At 38.2% G+C, this 20,647-nt stretch overlaps 1 protein-coding gene across 6 annotated transcripts in view; it reads right to left on the bottom strand.

Annotated features, from left to right (window-relative positions):
• FAM135A (family with sequence similarity 135 member A) overlaps positions 1–20,647 on the bottom strand; it is a 79,568-nt gene that overhangs the window by 39,917 nt on the left and 19,004 nt on the right. The gene's annotated exons all lie outside the window — the stretch shown is intronic.

Below are 20,647 nucleotides of genomic sequence, written 5' to 3'. Positions count from 1 at the left end.
TGGCACCTGAAGTGACCACTGAAGATAGGGATACGCCTCTGAGAACACAGGGGGTTAAAAGCAAGAACTCCCAAGAGCTCGCTCTCTTTGGTTCCGGTCAGGGTGCTGTGCAGACCTCCCCTGCCCAGCCATGGGGCTGGGTGGGGGAGGGGAAGCCATGCGGCCTGGTCGAGGTGAGCTGAGGGGTAGAAGGACTGGAACCGAGCCAGCTCCTGTGGACGGAAGGGTGGAGAGAAGCAGAGATGTCTTTTTCATTCCCCCCCACAGAGGGAAGAGATAGAGAGTCCGGACGGCACCTGTAACTTTTCCAGCGCGGAGAAGAAGGGATTGGAGAAGGTGCCCAGCCTTGGCCTTGGGAATTGGCGGCTGGGCAGAGATATCAGCCGTCCAGGGAGTCTGAGCTTTTAACCCTTGCCTGAGAAATGAAGGCTTTGTAAAATATTACTCCTCCTTGATTTGAAGTAGAAGAGAGACAGTCTGGGATCCGAGATGATGGAAGAAGAAATTCTTGAGTTGGAAGGAGATGATGGAGTGGCTTGTGGCTGGACTTTTCTTGTTAGCCATAGACTGAACCAAATTCTCCTAACAGAAGCTGCACTTAGGGGGGTGCGTTGGTGTGCCAAGAGACTTGTTTCAGTGATTACCAGCAGAGGAGTAGAGAGAACAGAGGAGAGTTGGAGAAGGTGTGGAGAAGCCCTCTATCTTCAAGGAAGAAGAAGAGGAGAAGAAGACCTCTGTTCTTGGACCCTCAGCCCCAGGGGAAAATGGTGGGGACTGTAGTCCCAAGATGAGAAACTGAACTGTTGTCTCTTTTGGTCCATGGCAAAGCATCCTTAAAGGAGCCCTATGAGCAGTCTGTCCATGCACGGTGGTGAGAGCACTGTGACATGGAAAGGAGAGTGTCACCATGGCAGATTTTCTCCGGGCAGTTGCCATGTGTGACATGGAAACACAAGGGTGGCAATTGTGTTTCCTGGGGAGTCTGTGGCACAGGAGAGACTCCTGTCTCCCTTGAAAGATTGAGAATTTGAATATCTGAAGGGTGGCAACTTGATGAGGATCCCGGGTGGTGTCTCACTGTTGAATTTGTTTGGAAATTAGGTGAGAGGAGGAGGGGTGTTTTGGAAAGTTTTCATCCAGGATTTAGTGTTTGTAGTTTTTATAGTAGTAGTAGTTTAATAAAGTTCTTTTCTTTGTTACTAAGCTTGGGCCTGCTCTGCTCTGTTCCTGATCACATCTCACAGCAATTATTTAGAAAAGTACATTTTCATGGGGGCGCTGGCATCGTGCCAGTGTCAAACCATGACATAGTCAAACATGAATAAAAAGAAGTCCCAACACTAGCTTTTCCATACCCCACAGAGTCAGGGCAAATACTTGTAAAGAGCTGCAGTAAACTACAGTGGGAAACTGGTATGAATGAAAAATCAGGATTATCACCTACATTACAGTCATCTCAGAGGGTCTGCCATGTAGCACATCTACAGGACTGCTATAATCAGTTCTGACACTGAAGGAGGTGAAACTGCAGTTTGTAAAACTCCCCCCTCCGGGATCCTCTGAAAACACACTGCTTATCAGACACTCCCTATATGGTTTGTGGCCACCAGCAAATAAAGGGTCACACTAGGCAAAACACGACAGTACCTTTATGCTATCACAGCCAGAAACTGCAGGCTTCAAGCCTAAAATTGAGAAAAACCCCAACACAAGTCTTTGGGGTCTCTACCCCATCTCTAAACAAATTTTCATCTTATTCAGCTCCATACCATTTCCAACTTTGATTTTTATCTAAGAAATCCTTCACTGTCACCAGACAGATTTTATGGAAGCCTCTACATAACACAAGCACCCACAAATACCCTTAGATGACACATTCTAACCATCTCATCCCATTTCAGATAATTTATTTTTGTTTGAGGAGTTAGCTTCAGCTCCTCAGTGAGCTGATGTGACCTACCACACAGCTTCACAAACACCAGGACCAGTGAAAGGGAGGCAGGACAAACACAGGTACGGAGAGGAAGAAAACCCCTCCTTTTTTGGTAGGAGCACGGTCCTAAATGCCCTTAGGAGCGCACATTTACCCTTCATATTTCACTCACAGTGTACACCCAATCACAGTTGTGATTTTCATCATCCCCAAAAATCCAAATCCAAACCAATGTATTTGTGGTTTTCTGATTTTGGCTTCTAACACTTCAAATGAAGCTCCCCATCTGGGACTGATGTGACTGTGTATTAGCCTAACAATCAGCCAGTGAAAAAGCCCTTAATTTAATTATTGCACCATATTAAAATCAACTTTATTCTCGTCAAAACTTATATATCACAGAATGCTTTATAATGAACAAGTAATATTGTTAGAGATAAGAGATTAAGTGATTCCTACTTTTAAAAAGTAGAGCAAAACTTAACCTATTGCAAGCTACTAGTTAGATATTTCATTTTTTGAAACCCACAGTTCAAACATGTTTCCAAATACACTCCCTAGTGATTAATAAAGAGTAAAATAATTAATTTTTTCATTGGGTTAAAGAAATATAAATTAACATTAAGCTTTCACTGTTATCTTCTCCAGGAGTATACAGAATTGAGATTAAGAGTGCCCCCTCAGCAGTAACCCAGGAGGATGCAGCGTAGTACAGTGATGAGCTCCTTTTTTCTGGGTCAGATGAGACTTCCATCATTCAATTGGTGACTCATTTCACCTATACTGAAGAAACACGATACATGATAATGTACAATAGTCTCAGCAAGGAGATACTTTCCACCAGCCCCAGCTTCACAGTGTCATTTTTGGATCCACAGTAAACATTCCTCAAGAGCCTGATGCCCTACCACTACTGGCTGCATCTTCCCATGATCCTAATGACCAGCCTGTCATGGTAAAGCATACTGCTTGCTATTTCATGTATTAAAAGAATGTAAAATTATTGATATGGTTTACATGAAATACTTGGTTGCAGTTTTCTATTAAAACATCACATCTCAGTAAGTTCAGAGATAAGCCAGGTATTTTAATTCACCTTGGCTTTAGCCTACCAAACTATTAATACCAAACTGTCATTCTATTAGAATTTTAAAAATCCAAAGACTGCAGCGTTCTCAGCTGATGTTTAGAAGCATGTGACAGTTCTGCAGAGCATAAATTTGACTCAGGATTAACAACTTTATCAAATATGGATAGATTACTGAACAAGGACTGTAACAAGGTAAAATGAAAGACAAGGCAAAATAAAAACTGAGCATTGAACAGAAAAAAGGTGCAATGGGATATTCCCATTACTTAATCCAGTAAGACTCATTCACCCTAGAGATACTATTAAGTGACTGTTTACAGTTTGTGCCTCAAAGAAAACAATCAATAGAATTGTTCATGCTTAAAATGTAATTTGTGTAACCAAAAGGCTGTTAGGACATCCTTTCTTTCTTATTTTGCTTGCAATTAATCAAGAGCAGACCATTCTATCCTTTTCCTTCAGTAAACCCTTTACCTGCCTAATATTTTTATTTGGATCCATGGGGAGATGAAGGTGTCTTGTTTGCTTGTTTGAGGCTTTGATTTTCAGCAGATTTATACTTTAAGCAGTTTAGAACACAAAACATTCACCTGTTACTCTGAATAAGATCTTGTAGGAGTTCAGCAAAGGGCAAATATGTAAACACTAATTCAAAATCTTATGCCTAGATAGATGACAAAATTATTTAACTGCACTAAGGTATTTAAATAAGAAAAACAGCCCCCTACACAGTATTTACCTGAATTATTCACTGTCATTCATCTTTAAATGCTGTACACATTAAGGATCTATCCGCAAATGAAGAGCTATTATACTGAAACAGGATACTTGACTCACAAAGGTATTATATTTGCAATTTGTAAATAGGGAAATACTTTTTAAGGTTATGATATACCTTTCTCATTTGACAGCAAATTTGAAAATAATGTAAAAAAATGCATCAAGCTTCATCACTCTTTTCCCCAAGCTCTGCCTTCCTCATCTTGCCATCTTTTGTTCAACCCACCAATCAATTTGTGTTGCAATGCTTCTATTTCTTTTAAAAAACAAAACAAAACCAAGTCACTTTCAATTATTTCCTGGCTGTACTATAAACATTGTTTAGTCCTCATCAGGACAACTGACTCATAAACCTGATCTATGGTATCTGCTTGGGCCTACACATAACAATTCAGTATCAAGGACTTGTTACTCACCTATCACATTCAACTGTCCCAAATATCCTTAAAACACTCCATAAATAAGATCTGAATACAATCAGCTCTCCACTGTCTCATGTATCAACTCTACACTATCTAATGTAATGAGAGAATTGAGGTATCCTGAGTAGTGGAAAATTCCATGTGATAACAATGCTAAAGATCACACAACCAATGGTGCAGCAAATGTGCCCAAATCAAGATAAACTCCAGTCTACCAGTGCTTCCAAACCCCAGTCCAGCTTCTTCCAAATGGTGGAACATGCCAGACTTAATCACACAGTTGCAGGCTTACCACAGAACTTTTCAGACATAACAGCTCAGGTCCATCAGTGTGTCTATCCTACACTGCTTTCCTGAAGCCCACTGGAAGGGAGAACTCAGTACAAACATCTCAGAGCATGGCCTGTGCTAAAGCAAAGCCAGTGCAACCTCACATGCCCAACCTCGATACAGCACATTTTCTTTAACGTGCATCTCTAAGCCCCAGGAACATGACAGGGGAATTATCAAACTGATCCTGCACCAGTCTGGTTCCTTTTCAAGTCCTGACTCTGAGAGCAACCTAGACAAATGCTTTAGTGGTAACAGAGATATGGGCTTCAGGTTGATTTAAAGCTTTATGTAAAACTGTTTTCCAGAGCGGAAATACTAGAAAAAGAAAATAGCTCAAGCTTTGCAGTCAGCATTAAGATTCCAGAAAGTGCTAGGGTTCTTAAAACACAGACTAGCTGTGGTTTTTTTTATGTGAAGGTTTTTAAAGAATTTGAAAAAAAAATGTTACAATCTGTCCCTTAATCTCTGTTTTGACTGCATTACATGAAAAAAAGCCATTTTCAGATTATTAACTGAAACTGCCACATCATCATTGATTTTTTCAGATAAAGTCAGAAGTAATTTGACGAAGATGCTTTAAAGCTACTCTGTTTTGAAGAAAAGAATTAATGGTATTCAGAAAGGTGGTATACTGTAAGAATCACCTGTAACAAACAGCAATATTCTTCAGACTATCATTTGTGCCATTAGCTCAAGCAGGATTACTGTGTATTTCACTAAACAGAGAACAAAGCAGAAATACCACCAAGAACTTTAATTCACAGTATGACAGAAAAATTAATCATCAGCAAGAGCCTGATATGCATTTACTATTAAATTACCCTGACAGATTATGCCAGGATGTTAAGACTCAGCACCTGATAATTCAGCAAAATACAATTGGCTGATCTTAAATGATACAGCTAGTGTTTGTCACTTTAAAAGGCTGGGCTACAATGGCAGCTAAGGAAGGTGAGTCTTAACATGAGTCACTGCAGTACAAGCAGTGCAGGGAACACAGCTGGATGAAGGTCTGACTACACCAAGAACAGATTTTGAATGAGTCTTTAGAACCATTTTTTCAAGCAGCTTGCCACAGCTTGATGTTCAGGGTGTTGATATGATTTGAAGGACAGGCTCCAGAGGGAGGCTGAGTAAATGGAACTTGAAATTGTCTTAAGGATACTTAAGCATTGGAACAGATAAGCTATGGAATCTTCCTTTATGGAACCTTTCAAGACATGAGGGGACAGTGCTCCAAGCAATATGGTTTGTATGATATGCTACTATCCCTTTTAGCCTGAATCAGTCTATGATCCCAGAAGTTAAAGGAAACCTGAAAAACAGGGTTCAGCAATTTCCAACTTGATGACTGAAAGACAACACAGTAAAAAGCACATATGGTCAGGAACTGGTACACAAAACAAGTTGCAGACTATGAATAGAGCATATTCCAGCTCCTGATTTTCCTAAGTAAACAGAGGCAAAATCCCTCTCAACTGCTAATTTACTTGCTTCTCTGAAAGACAACATCTTTTACTTCCTATTAAATTTCAAATGTCATTGACTTAGGAAAAGAGATGACCTAAAACACCACCTCTGAAAATTTGCCAACCTCTCCTTCTCTAAATGCTTACAGCATTTATTTTACTTTTCTTAGCCACAGACATGAGGTCTAGGATGAATACCATATCTCTTGCTCTAAAGTACTACTTCAAACCTTTATCCTGAAACAGTTTGACATCCTTCCTCCAAAAGGTACCTTTGCTTTTGCTTCAATGTGGGAGATGGGTCTAAACATTTGAGATGTCTACTGAGACAGCATACAAGCAAAGCTAAAGTGGACAGCTTATAAACATCCAGGTGATTTTTGTCAAACAAGTCAATAACTGCAAGTCGATGCAGTTATTCTTCAGTAAATATATGCACGTGCCTGCTTGAGTCTGATTATGTCATTTGGTCCTCAATGTCATTACATGCTAATATATAACCATGATATTAAAAGGTTCAAGGATATGTGGAGCTTAGTGTCCTTACTACAGACCTTGCAGGAAAAGGTGTTGTGAAATAAACAGCTAGAATTACTGCTCTTCTGTAGGCAGAGGACACCTCTACTATCCATCTTGTATAAAGGATTACATTTTATTCATCAAGTTGTATTAAAATCTTGAAGATTCAAAAATTTGGCATGTGCCAGAAAATGCTTTCCCACACAGGAAAATCGATAGGTTTCCATTTTTTATCCCCAATATCGGTGAACTTCATTTAGATAGGCATAAGTATGGGAGTTTTTACCACATTTGTGGAAAATGGTAATTTATAATCTGAGCAGGAAAGAGTTTTATCAATAACTGGAATGTAACTTGCTACTGACAAAAATAGAATTGTACGAAGCAATAGCAATTTGACTTTTTAATGCTCCCACATGGAACTACAGGGAGTAATGCATGCAAATGCAGTCATAAAGTACAACCGTTATTAAAATAAAAAAAATCTCATGCATTAAAAAAGCATATGAGCATTTATGGCAAGAGCTGCACAAGAATTTACTTGGAAAACCACTTAGTTTGTCAGCTAAAGAACATTCCAAGGCAAGTGTACATTCTGAAAAAGCTTCCTAAAACACTTCATCATCGAGGTAAAACTTTTTTGCTGTTCCTCTTGCCAGGAAGAGGAAAGACAGAAGCGGGTACAGCAGAGTCTGAGCTTTCCTCTTCCCTAAATCCCACTGGACTCACTGCACACTTAAATGTGCTCAGTCACATTAACAAGAGCAAGCACTGAATGTCGTGGACTGTAAAACTCACATGCACATTGGGTCACCTGCAGGGCAGATTCTAAATTTATCAGTTAACCAAATGGAAGAACAGCTGTGACTCTGTATATGCAAAACCTCAGGAGAGCTCTTGGGATTTACTGAGTGCAGGGCCCTATTAAAAACACACCCTCCACTGCAGACCACCACTAAGACCTCCTTTTTCCAAGGTGAGCTGTGGCTCAGGCAAGCACAACTCGTTTGGTGCAGGAGGAAACAGAGCTGGAGAAGAAGCACTGCTTTGCAAATATGGAATGTGGCAGTGAAATGAGGAACTGCAAGGAAAACAGACAGAAGAGCGAGTCTCCAGAGGAACAGGCAGCTCTGGGGCCAGCGATTCCACGGAGGCAGTGTCAGACTGACCCTGGCAGAGCCATGTCTTCTACAGATCACACCTCTTCCCACGGTAGCAAACGCACACTAACAGAAACTCCCACTGCAGCGAGAGGTTGAGTCAGCAAAATACTGAAAGGATCCAACAATGAGAAAAAATATCAGTTTATTTCTGTTCAACACCTCTCTGTTCTACAAGATAAGCCCCTTGCTACTGGAGAGACCCTACATCCCCAATTCTTTCATGGATTTATAAAACAAATCTTAAAAGCAGTAAATACATTTAGCATTTCCCACAGTTACAAGCCAATACTGACAAATGCCAAGATACTTTTCTAGGCAATCTGAGTGCACCTGTAACGTTTAAAACATTCCATATGATTGTGGAACACAAATACTCTATCTTAAACATTACCGCAAATTTGCCAGATTTTTTTTGTAACTTCCTAAGCATTCTGTAAAAAGGCAATCCAGGCAAAGAGGAAAATAAGAACAGAAGTAAAATTAGGTGCAATGGAACAGAAATAAGAGAACAGAGAAATACAGAATAAAGCACAGGCAGTAGAATGTTGATTATTGAAGTGCAAAATTAAAACCAGAATTGGTTAGACTTGTTCCTCACCAGGAGACTTGCACAGTCATCTATAAAAATTTAATCCCACCAAACCCAGTTGGGGCCCAAATGGACACCAAGCTACTTACAGGGCTTATCTAGACAGGGAATTATTTAATACAAGTGTAGAATGCACATAAAGATTAATATCTTGCAATCACTTTGTAGTAAGTACTTCTAATATGGACCAATATGAGATTTACACTCTGCTATAATTGTGGGATTTATCTGAGAAACTTTAATTCAGATACTTGAGTAACAGGAAAACTTTCATGCCCTATGTTTAAAATTTTTAGCAATCCCTTCAATGAAAAATCCATGTATTTCCCAGCTGACTTTTATTAAGATGAGTAACACAATGGGCAAACTTAGAGGAAATAGATAAGAGGTTCTCATTCATTTGAAAGAAAGTTTCCTTGAAAGTTAATTACTTTTTTGAAGTAAGTGCTCACATGCCTAGAGCACACATTTCTGAAAATTAATCTTATATACAAACAAAATAGTAATTAGACCAAAAGTTTGACAAGAGTTATTAGGGAGACTAATACCTCAACTAAGTCACAGCAGCTTGTTATGAAACAGGATTAAATACATGAAACAGGATTAAATATATAAAACAGGAGAGAGGAAGTAAAATGCAACTGGAGATTTTGCCTTATTATTACAAAAGCTTTTCACCATACTCTTCCCACAAGACACACTCAGGCAGAATTCCTGCAATGGTTATTTACATCTATTAAAAGACTTGAAAGGGGAGCAGTCTCAAATAAGTATTGCTATTTTAAAGAGACACATAAACATGAAGTACTAGATGAGTTCTTATTTAAACAAATATATGTTAACTTATATTAGTCTATGTTTATAATTTTAGTTCCTCTTTTACTTCCTGAAAAGAAATCATACTAAATTTCCTTACATCTTTACAACAGTCCCATAAAGCATATCTTCAAGAATAATGATTTCTCATATTCTCTTAAAACAACTTTTAATAAACTCTATTTATTTACCTTGAAAGTATTTTTCATTTGACTTTTCGATTCAGCATACTAGCCTTGCAAATGATATATTACAATTGTTTAACCACATTGTGGCTTGGAACTTTTCAGTTTTCTGGGGAGAAAAGTATGGGATGTTAGGTTTTCCCAATATACAGGGTCACAATTTTATAACTTCAGCCCTTGCAAACAGACATCAGTTTTTACTAAGATATACCATAACATGTTAATTTTGAAATCAAAGTTTAGCAAACACAGCAGATGGGAGACCAGAAGACAACTCATTTTCTGGCATTCAGTAGTCTTTTAAATGTTGTAAGTTTTGTAGCTATGCAATTCTGTTCCTCTCATCCGTCAGTAAACAAGTATACAAGCCTAACAATTCACTTTGCACCTTATTTTAATGAAAGGCAATTTTAATAGCAAATAGCAAACATTTAACCAGAGGGAAAAACAGGCACCACAAAGAAAACTGTTGCAAAAAATCATGACAAAAGAGCCCATGTGAACTACCATATCTTATGTAAGATGCATCAAAGAAAGGTAGGTCATCAATTTCATCCCTTACCAACATCTTCATCTTATCCCCAGTAGTAAGCTGTGTCATTCATGAAAGTCACATTGGCAATGTAATTTAATTTTTTTAATTGAAAAACTGTAGTTTCAAATATAACATACTGCTCTGAGATGCTATTAGCACACTAAGAAAGAAAAGTCATCTCTCAGATTTAAAAGTGTCTTTTTTCCTTCAAGCAAGACACATTTTCATGACTCATTTAAATCACCTTAAGCTAGTACTGCCACAGGTAGAAGCATCTGGCAGACCAAAACCTCTTTTACATATTTTTGTCGCTCCTCAAATAAATTTTGATATTCCATCAACTCCATGGTAAAACAAACCAACATGCTCGTCCACCTGAAAAGGCAAAAGAAGAATCCAGAAGGGGCTATTAACAGAAGGCAGGATCACAGGGCCAGAGGAGAAAGTGTTCCCTTCAGTGACATGACATGGTCTTAAGAAAGGCTGAGCTAGTGGTGGGGCTCCACACTCAGAAATAATATGAAATTTTACTGCCACTTCTGGTAAATTATTTTTTCCTCAACTTCAAGAGTTTCAAATCCAAAAACACTGAGAAGCAGAACTGCTGGCTGTAGACTGTATTTATACATTTATTATTAACATAAATATCAAGAAACCTCAGAGAATATTACCAGCACAATGTCACAAGCAAGTAATGAAAAGTTAGCAGTATAAATTAAGACCTGTTTCTCTAAATTCCAATGGTCCTAAAAGCTTATGAATGTCAAAGAGTAAAGTGAACATTCAAGATTGGAAAGCAAAAACTCCACTTCTTTCCCCTTCATAAAAAAGAAGTTACTGTTCTTGAACAGTTTTTTTGACATGATAGAGCCACCTCCTACAGCAACAGTATCTTTCATCTCCTAAGACCTACCCTACCTAATACACTCACAAGAATTAAACTTCCGATGCCAATTTAAATAAACGAAACAAATTACAGGAGAACAAACACACTAAGTAGTCAAATCCCTTTTTCTATTGCCAGGTTCCACAAGCTGGATACCCTGAAGACACACAGTACCTGCTGAACCTGTTCAACAAGTTAAAAAAATTATATAAGCAAGCAAAAAAAAAATTGTTTTTCTAAAGTCTCATTTTTAAAAGGCTTCTGTTTTGTGAAAAGTGTAACAAGCACCGCAGAAAACTTCAAATGGTATCCAAAATATTTTGAAATTAATTTTATGTAGGAATGTATTAAGGTAGGAAACAAAGTGCTGAAAGGAAGGCATGCAAAAGTACTATAAGATGAAAACTGAGAAGAATATAATCAGGAAAAGAGAAAAACTCCATAGAAGAAGCACTAACCATAGTAATTTGACTGAAGTGCAGAGATGGTCATCAAGGTGATCATATGATTTACTTTCTACATACACTGAGGAGCCCCAAACTTTCCATCCATCTGGGTATCTAACTAATTTTGTTCCCCATTTCCTCATTTTTGTTATGAGGCTGACCTCCCACCACTGCTCCCTGTAAGTTGAGATCTGCAAAATCCACTGAAGAAGAGTCCGAGTTCTTGCAGAGTTGGAAGCTGAGGGTTTCTGCTGTTCTGGATGCCTTTCTATCATCTCCTCCTTCCCTCTTTCAAAGCTGACCTACAGAAAGGGACTAGGCGTTCTGGATGTGATTAGGGGCCCTTTCTCTGCCAAGTACCAGAGCTGGATCTCTCTAACTTCTGCAATGATCTGATTCCTTCTCTGTGCCAGTCAAGCAAGCTATCATCTGGGAAACCCTACCCTTTCTTATAGTAAGAGAATGTCAAGAAAAATGTCTTGAAATTTAGACTGTACTTTTACAATATAAGAACTTCTGCAAGAAATGAAGTTTAAGGAATTCTATTTACCCGTTTTCCTCTGCCCTGTCCTCCCAGGCACTCAACTCTTCCCCCTGCTAGACATTTGACACCTTTCTCAATTACACCAGTGCACCGTTTGCAGAGCAGTTCTGGACTGGTCAGATTCAGCAGCTCAGCCAGCACAGCCCACGGAGCAGGACACTGCAGCAGCACAAAGCTGCCAGCAGCAAGGGAGGTGGAAACTGCAAACTGGCATCGCCAGGCAAGCTCTGTATCTCCACATGAGGGCTTAGGGAAATTAGAACTGACGTACCTGATGACTGTCATAACTCTGTATCCTAGGGGCAGGGATGCCAACTGAGATAAATGCAAAAGTTCAAACAGAGGTTTTGTTTCAAAACATACTGATCTCTGAGCTGCTGTCACTGAGTAGATCATACTGACATAATGGCCTCTCCCGTGCCAGAAATGTCTTCCTATCATGAAGGCTGGAACTTTTATGGACATTTCTCTCAGGACATAGTCCAGGATTACAGTTAAAGCTAGTTGGTGACAGAAGTAGGCATCCCATTCCCCCTGTGTACTTTATACTCCTTCTGCACCACCACTGACAGAATATCAGTGTTTTGCCAGTTTTTTTCTGCTGGTTTACTAACCATAAGGTGAAAGAGCATGACTACAGGCATACAGGAAGCACCAGAAGCAGGATCACCCTACTCAGGCAGCTGCTATCCAACAGATCTCCATACCTGTAAGATCTATACCATTAACCTTGTGTTCCTGCCAGCTTAATCCATTCTCTGACTACACTGCTGTTGAAAGCAAGCCCATCTGACTGACCTGACTGCAGGAGCAAATGAAGCAGGAGAAGACCATGCATATCACACCTTTTGGCAGATACATGCTTGGCCAACTAGAAATGCCAACAGATACATGCTTGGCCAACTAAAAATGAGAATGCTATTTCACACCAGATTTGGGTTCATGGCACCAACAGTGGGCCATGCTGGGTATACTCTCTTACCCTCTCCCTCCACCAAAAAAAACCCTGGTGCTCAGGGACAACCATCCACATCACAGAAACATGCACAAGTGAAAAATATGCCTCTTTTTTTCTCCCCAGCCTGATCACCTCCAATAACTTGGATGCTACTTTTTGCAGTAAAAATACACAAATACAGAAAATGATTAGCAGCACAGGTCTTGATCACTTAATCTAAGGTATTCATCATATTTTTGGAGAAAATATGAGACAAACTTTAAAAGCAATTTTAAAACTTTGCAAATCAACAAAGGAAGTTATGTATGCAAAAGTAGGAACACAATGGTCCAGTCTAGAGGGCCTCTAAGTATTTGGAGGTATTTTAAGCTTCTTCCCTCATGGCCAGTGTGAGTCAGAATCTGGGAAAAGGCAAACAAGTAGAGTGGGGTGAAATAAGGTTAAAAAAATATTCAAAAATCTGATGAGTTACTTTATGTGGAGTACAGCAATTGGCAGGAGGCATAAGAAGTAAAAGAGGAAGAGACTTTGAAGCAAGCACTTGGCTGAAGTGAAGGAAGTGAGTCTGAATCTTCATTTGGTGGTGGGACTGAGCCTGGTTCCCTATTTCAACAAAGCTATATGCTCTCTGCAGTTTGTGATGATCCAGTAAAGTGCTGTTTGTGATTACAGATACAGGTATATATCAAGGTATTATTAGCTTGTATGAGTAGCAAAAGAGACACAAAAAGACACCATACCAGAAACTTTTGCTGTATTGTGAGACAGTCAAGACTGTGAAACACAGGATTAATATCTTTTCTCTCCCTTCCCTCAGATAGCTATGGATGGTAAACTAACTTAAAGAATCGTATTTCTGCTGTAACTATTACATGTATTAAACAAGCACACATAAATAAGGCAAAACACCTATGCATGACAGATTTTTCTGGGTTTTGCTACCATCTCACAATGTCAGGTCTGAACTGTAAGACTATGTACAAGCTACAAGCTTCTGCACATAAGGGTGCTAACACTTGCAAGAATCTCAAAAGCAGCAATTTTAGTGACTAAATATGTATTAAATGCAAAGTTAAAACTGCTACTGCTGTTACATGCCACTCCATAATACTGAACTCAGTAAAACTCAATTTAGAAAAAGAAAGTAGATACTCAAGAAATCATTATTGTGATGCCTTCAACTAACACCTATGCCCATTCTACCTTCATATAATAAACAGCTGAGTGTTATATGTTCTACCGAATAAAAAAATGGATCTTCTCAAGATAAAATCCTTTTATACTCATTTCTGTCTTACACTGTCTTTTACTCCCTCACTAAATTAAACTCATTGATCATGTTTCTCCTGATAGACTTCATGGCAAGGCATGCTGAGGTACAATTGTTACTTTGCAGTGTGAAATGGTTACATACACAAGACCCCTATTTCTTCAATTGCATAAAGAAAGAAGGAATTATACAGACCCTCCAAAAGCAGTCTCAAAAGACAGCAAATTATGCCATATCACTGTCACACCAAAGAGCTGTGCCTACCATGGCACTGTCAGGTCCAGAAAGGCAGCAAGATGGCATAACTAGGCATCTGAGCTCTTTATCTTTTTCTATTTTTGTTCTTAGAAAATAGAATTTTGCCAAATCTAATGCCTGGAGGAGATGGAATGCCGTTAGACAGCTTTAATGCTGAGTTGAGAAAATGTTTTCCATTGCAAAATTATAATTTCAATCGCAAAAGTTGTTATTTTTAAAATTTCCAGAAGTACTACTTTAATGTAAGAGCTAAAGTCTGAATAAAATTCAGGTGATTTGAAATTTGTACTCTGTATCTGAGAAGTCTAGAAAATGCAATGAGTACCCATGAACATTACAAAACATTGAAGTAATATTTTTGGAATATGGAGGGATGCAGGAAAAAAACATACCCTCAGGACAACTATAACTACCAACTCTTAGCTATACCTCTATGTATAATGATTGGAGAAACAAGCATCTGTACAATCATCTTTATGGGTCAGAATACGTAGCTAAAACCTGAAGCATAAGGATCTCATTTAGTTTCTTAAGCTGGAGTATAGTCTTCTAGGAATTGCCACAGAGCAGAGCAGGGAGGAGGATTCAAAAGTAGGAGTCCAATTTACAGTGGCTCTAGGTGACCCCCAGACAAGCTTCCCTGTGTGGCTGGAAGTCTCCTAATACAGGCATGGCACTTCAGATAACTGAAGAAGACAAGCAGAACAAACCTACCCATGTCTTCAGTTCCACTCGGTGTGCTTCAAAAAACCTTAATTCTCAGCTAACTCAAAGGAAACAGTGCTCAGTTTTCCACTTACTTTTCTAACCCCTATTTTCAACAAATATAAGATGTCATATTTTAGAAGATAAGATTCTGTCTTTTAAAGTGTAACTACTCTTTGGGACCAGACCACATCATTGATGCCTCAGGCTGCATCACACGGGCTAATAGGATAATTGATGATACTAAGTTTCAACTTCTGTAGCAATGGCAATTTAAAATAAGATTTCCCCACTGCTCATTCCCAGTCCTACCTTTCTTGTCTAAAAGAAAGCAGGACCTGTGTGTGGGCATCCACTGACAAACTAGAATCAAAAACTGATCCACTTAAAAAAACCAAAACAACAACAACAAACACAAGACCAAAAATATTTGCATAATTTTTCTTAGACACATTATTCCGTTGAGTTTACAGCCTAACCTTCCAAATCTTAAACCTGTATAATTGCTATTTGTATTACTGTAAAACCATAAACTGAAGAACAGAGCTCATCTTACAACTGTTAGACAAACCTGACAGCTTTCTTCTCTGTTTGTAAAGATGCATTACATTAAGTAAAGATCACAGAACAATACTTCAAAAGATAAGCTATCCTGTCAGAAGGCAATTCACAACACTTATTTCCAAAAAATATGTCATATAGAAATGTAGTTTGAAAGTAAAACTATGTCTGAGCTGTATGAATTAAAAAGAAAACCGAACAGGTGAACCTGAATGTTTCTTGTCCATCAAAAGTTTGTTATTTGATCATAGGCTAGCAACACAAACCATTAGCAAGGGCTACTTCTTCATTTAAGGACAAAACTTTTCCATTTCTGATATAAACAGGAGGAATAAATGTGGTGCTGCTGGAAGTGTACATTTTGAATTTTAATTTCCTGTAAAAAATTTAAAATTAATGCAGGCAACACACTGGCTACAGAAAACAATACAACTTTTTATATATTTCATTATTTCTCATTACATTACTAAGTAATCATAAGATTTATTAAATTTCATACTCTGATTCAGTGTTATTTTCTTTTAAGCTACATTAGACAACCACATGCATGGAAGCATAAAATGTCAATGCTGCTCAGACACATCAGTGAGTATCTACACATGGAAAAGCATAGATCTGTGGAACAGAAGAATATCATAAGGCTAAATTTTCAGTAGTCCCTGAAGCTTAAATTCCTTTGACTTTTAATAGGATTTAGGTTCACAAGCAACTTATGCTGCAATCTTACCAATAACCTTTCAGATACGATACATCTCCAAAAATACATTTTAGTTTAGAATCTGCCAAAGTCTCTCCTGTGGAAGGTATTTAGTATTATTATTTCACCTGTTACCCAACATTAAAAGCAAAAAGACTTTAAAGAAGTGTGGTAGACTTACACTACTAATGTAAGTTCTTCATGTGGTTTTATAAGAATTTTTTAACCCAAAACAAAGTAAAGTAAAAGAAAACTAAGACACACTGAGCAGTAAATATGCAATAAAGAGCTACTGTTACTACTTTATTTTAGTTCCTCTCCTCATAGTTTATGTAACAACAAATTTACACTGCCAAAAAAAACCAATAGGAAATTCTTTTTCTGAAATCCACAATGACACTGCAGGTATTGTACCTTACAAATTAAAATGGTACCAAAAAAAAAAAAAAAAAGGCAAAACACATAGAGACATAACTATTAGAAGTATTCTAGCTTTGGCCAGTTGTGTGTGCATGCCTACTACTGACAAAGTAAGAAAAGGTTAGTGAGAAAGTAAGAACTTAACACTGGGATTATAAAAATGCACAGATATGGGGAAAATGTAGATGAAAACTGTTTTCAAAACAGATCTTGCAGCAATGTGTGCACGACACTAAACTACAAACTACAAGCTAAGTCTCTTTAGCTCATTAGATTTGCCATTTACAGGTAAAAAAGCAATACAGAGCTCCAGGGAAATGAAAACCTCATCTTCTCAAGTGAGGGTTATCAGGAAACTCTTCTTACCCACAGAAAAGGTGTAACTGTCCCAGGTTAGACATCAGGACATCATCCCATGGCGGAACATGGGAACTTCATCTGAGCACTACAAAGTACTGAGGCACTTTCAGTAACCAGTTGTTTGGAATCAGACATTCTGAACACATTTATATCTCAGTTCAGGATATATATGTATGCTGACACATACAAAACACATGTAAATGAGGGGGTAAGCAACTGTCCTTACAGCAAAGTCTTTGAAATTGAACAGCTTTAAGTAGAAGGAGGGTAGGGTTAGATGAGATATTAGAAGGAAATTCTTTTAGTCAGAGGGTGGTGAGGCACTGCAAGAGGCTGCCCAGAGAAGCTGTGATCACCCCATCCCTGGAAGTGTTCAAGGCCAGGCTGGATGGGGCTCTAACCTGTTCTAATGGAAGGTGCCTCCCCCATGGCAGGAGGGTTGGGACTGGATGATCTTTAATGTCCCTTCCAACCCAAGTCATTCTATGACACTATGCAAAGATTGCTGAGATTACTGACCCACTATCAGGCCACGGGAGGTGCCACTGGTCACCAGCTTTAAGTTGGACTTAGCACCACTAACCACAACTCTTTGAGCCAAATCATCCAACCAATTTTCCACTCAACTCATTCTCTACTTCTGCAATCAAGCTATGTTATGCTTCCTTTGTCTTTACAGAAGATCAGTACTATAGAGCCCACACCTTACTGGAACTTTCATGAACTAAGATGACAAAACAGCCTGAAACTTCACTGTGTCAGACTATCATTTTTACAGGTCCCAAACAAATACATTTATTTAATTCATTTTGTCACATAATACTCACATATCAATCACTGTTTGGGCAAAAATTCCTATCATCACATCTCAATAGCTCAAAACAAAAATTGTGTGAAGCCTTACTTGAATGTAATAACAGATAAAAATAAACCAATAGGAGCCATCTGTAATAAGATTAATTTAAAGCAAATGGCAGAGTTATAAGAAAACATAACAAAATAGCTGTATTGGATACATATGACAAATATTCTATTACAGTGCCCTATCTGTCACCCCTTCTTGGAGTAGTAAGTTATCCTAAAGTAAAGAAAATAGTCTGCTTTAGAGGGTCACTTAGAAGGATAATATAGTTATAATCCTTCATATAAATATGATCTTGAATAAAATACTATGAGAAATTTTGGCTCAGTCTGCACTATTTAGACCAGTTTAGATCAAAAGAGTGGTTTTGAGGCACTTTCCCCAATGACCCTATGACCCTTTGCTGCAAGCTGGTTTAGTTCACTGAGAGCTTTCTAGTCATAGAACCTGGATGTCTCCTAAGGAAGCTGAACTATTCTGACCTACTTGTCACAAAATGCACTTCAACCCCTATGGGCACCAAACAGTCTTAAGCAACTACTGATACAAACAACTTCAAATTACACTCATGATACAAAACATCTGGTCCAGAAGACGAGGTTAAAATCTAGTTTGAAATAACCCTGGAACCACACAGATGTATGGACATCAACACCGCTTTTAGTAATTCATTCATTAAATACCAAATGTAATTGTTAGTGCAAACACAGTCATAAGTGCTTCTGGCAACTGTAGTGCCAGTACAGATACAAATCCAAGAAAATATGATATAGTTTGGATGCAAGAGTTGGCAGATTTCTTCAAATAGTTATAAAAGCAGGAAGAGAGTAAAATGGGTTTGACTGGATATTAGGGTATGTGGACTCTACAGAAAAGGAAGAGAGGGTGGGGAATGTGCCACAGATTCCAATGACCAAACTCATATTTAATAAAAGGGACAAAAGACTGAAAATACGCAAGGGTGGACTTTCAGGCTGATAGAGTGATTCACAAGACAAAGTTGTAAAGAAAAACAACTAAAACAGTTCAGAAGGAAATTTAGACTGGGAATGATGACACCTCCAGTAATTAAATGAGTGAGAATCCAGACTCACTCTGCAAACAAATACTTTGGAATAAAATCTACTAAGTTCTAATAAGGAACTTGATGTGATTACTTGCAATAGCTGACATTTTATTCTGTACAGTTCAGAAGGTCATACATCCATGAGACAAGCATGCCATGCTGGGAAGGCTTGAATGAACACAAAACAATCAATTCTGTACTTGATTTTAGTGAGACAAACCATACTAAACAGAGTGGTAGCTAAAAATAGGAGGCTAACAATGAAACTAAAGATTTCCTTTTCTGTTCATTCAATCCATTATCCAACAGCTCCTACAGCAACAGAAGTATTACATATGGTCTCAAATAAACACAAAGCAGTTTCCTAGAAAAATACTGGAGCCTACCCAAATTGAATTAATTGCAATAGTCACATTTCTTGGTCTGTCAAATTCTTCTGAAAGTTCTCTCTTCTACCTGACAGTAATTTCTACAGGAATGTGCCCAGAGTTTGAGGTTCTGGTTGAAACCAGAGAAGTCGTTATCTCCTCACATCACTTTTCTCATTATGTCAGCATTCCACCTCTCTGAACTTGCCCTGTGAATTTGCTGCTTTTTAGCTTACTGCAAGAGTAAGCTAAAAAGAAATACACCAGGTAAAGCACAAGGTAATTGAATTGCTGTCCTTTGCTTCTCAACTACCTTTCTGAGGAACCATTTGAATTGTAAGGTTAAGACAACGCAAACACTTTCTTCTCTTCAGGTTCTCCATTAGAGTAAATGTGCTGCCATGTTCTACCCTCTCCTTCCCCACTGATTTCAAAGATTAAAAAAGGCTACAGTTCAAAAGACTGTGCTTTTTTGTTGAAGTACTTAGAATAGTCTCAGTATTTTCATAGCCCTCTTAAGCCTTCCCTAATCCTTCTGTTCCAATGAAGACTGAAATTAAAATTTTCCCTAAAAAGGGGTCAGTTTGTTATATATACTTTTCATATAGTAGCAAACATAATGGGTCATCACTTCTGTAAAAAAAAATTCCCCTAACTGTACTGAAAACAATACTCAAACACACGCACACACACACACTTGTCTTCAACTAAGACAAAGCTAAAAACACGAATGTATTTTCTTATCACTAAAATGTTTCTGAGGAAAGTTACTCTACAATGTTTTGGAAAAAGCAGCTATCATAAATCAACACTGATACAGCTCGTTCCATCTCTGCAAACACTAACACAGCCTAAACTCTAACATGCATTTTTACTGTAGTCTACTTGAGGATTGACAGAAGGCTAATGTACCACAACACTAAAGGACCAATAATCTTTAATAGCTCCAAAATAAGCTGCAAAGGATTATTTCCTGCATAGCCATGGGAAACAAGGACCTTAGAAAGTAATCTAGGACAATCATGTAATATCAAATGAAAGGAATGTGGAAAAGACTTCTACAGAGGTAAGGTGGAGTAAGAGGAGGTCAGGGCAGTCTAAAGAGGCAGCATGGAGTCCTGTGTAACTGGAGGTACAGCACAGCAAGAGGAGAGAGACTGGTGAAATTCTCCACTGCTAAACTGATAAACAAGTAGGTTAATTGGGGCAAGACCATTTTTAAAATATTGAAGAGAAACACCTATCATATTTCAAACAAAAGGGATTACAGAAATTAAGACATGCAAGGGTAAAGGCCTGGGTAATAATATAATGTACTCTCCATATCTACAGATTTTCCCTCACCTCCAATTAGACAAAAATATTGTATTACAACTTAGGTTTTAAAAAAAATTATTTTAATATTTAATTTT

The sequence above is a fragment of the Anomalospiza imberbis genome, chromosome 3 (genome assembly GCF_031753505.1).
Source record: "Anomalospiza imberbis isolate Cuckoo-Finch-1a 21T00152 chromosome 3, ASM3175350v1, whole genome shotgun sequence".
NCBI lineage: Eukaryota > Metazoa > Chordata > Aves > Passeriformes > Viduidae > Anomalospiza > Anomalospiza imberbis.
This window is presented reverse-complemented; position numbering and strand designations above follow the sequence as displayed.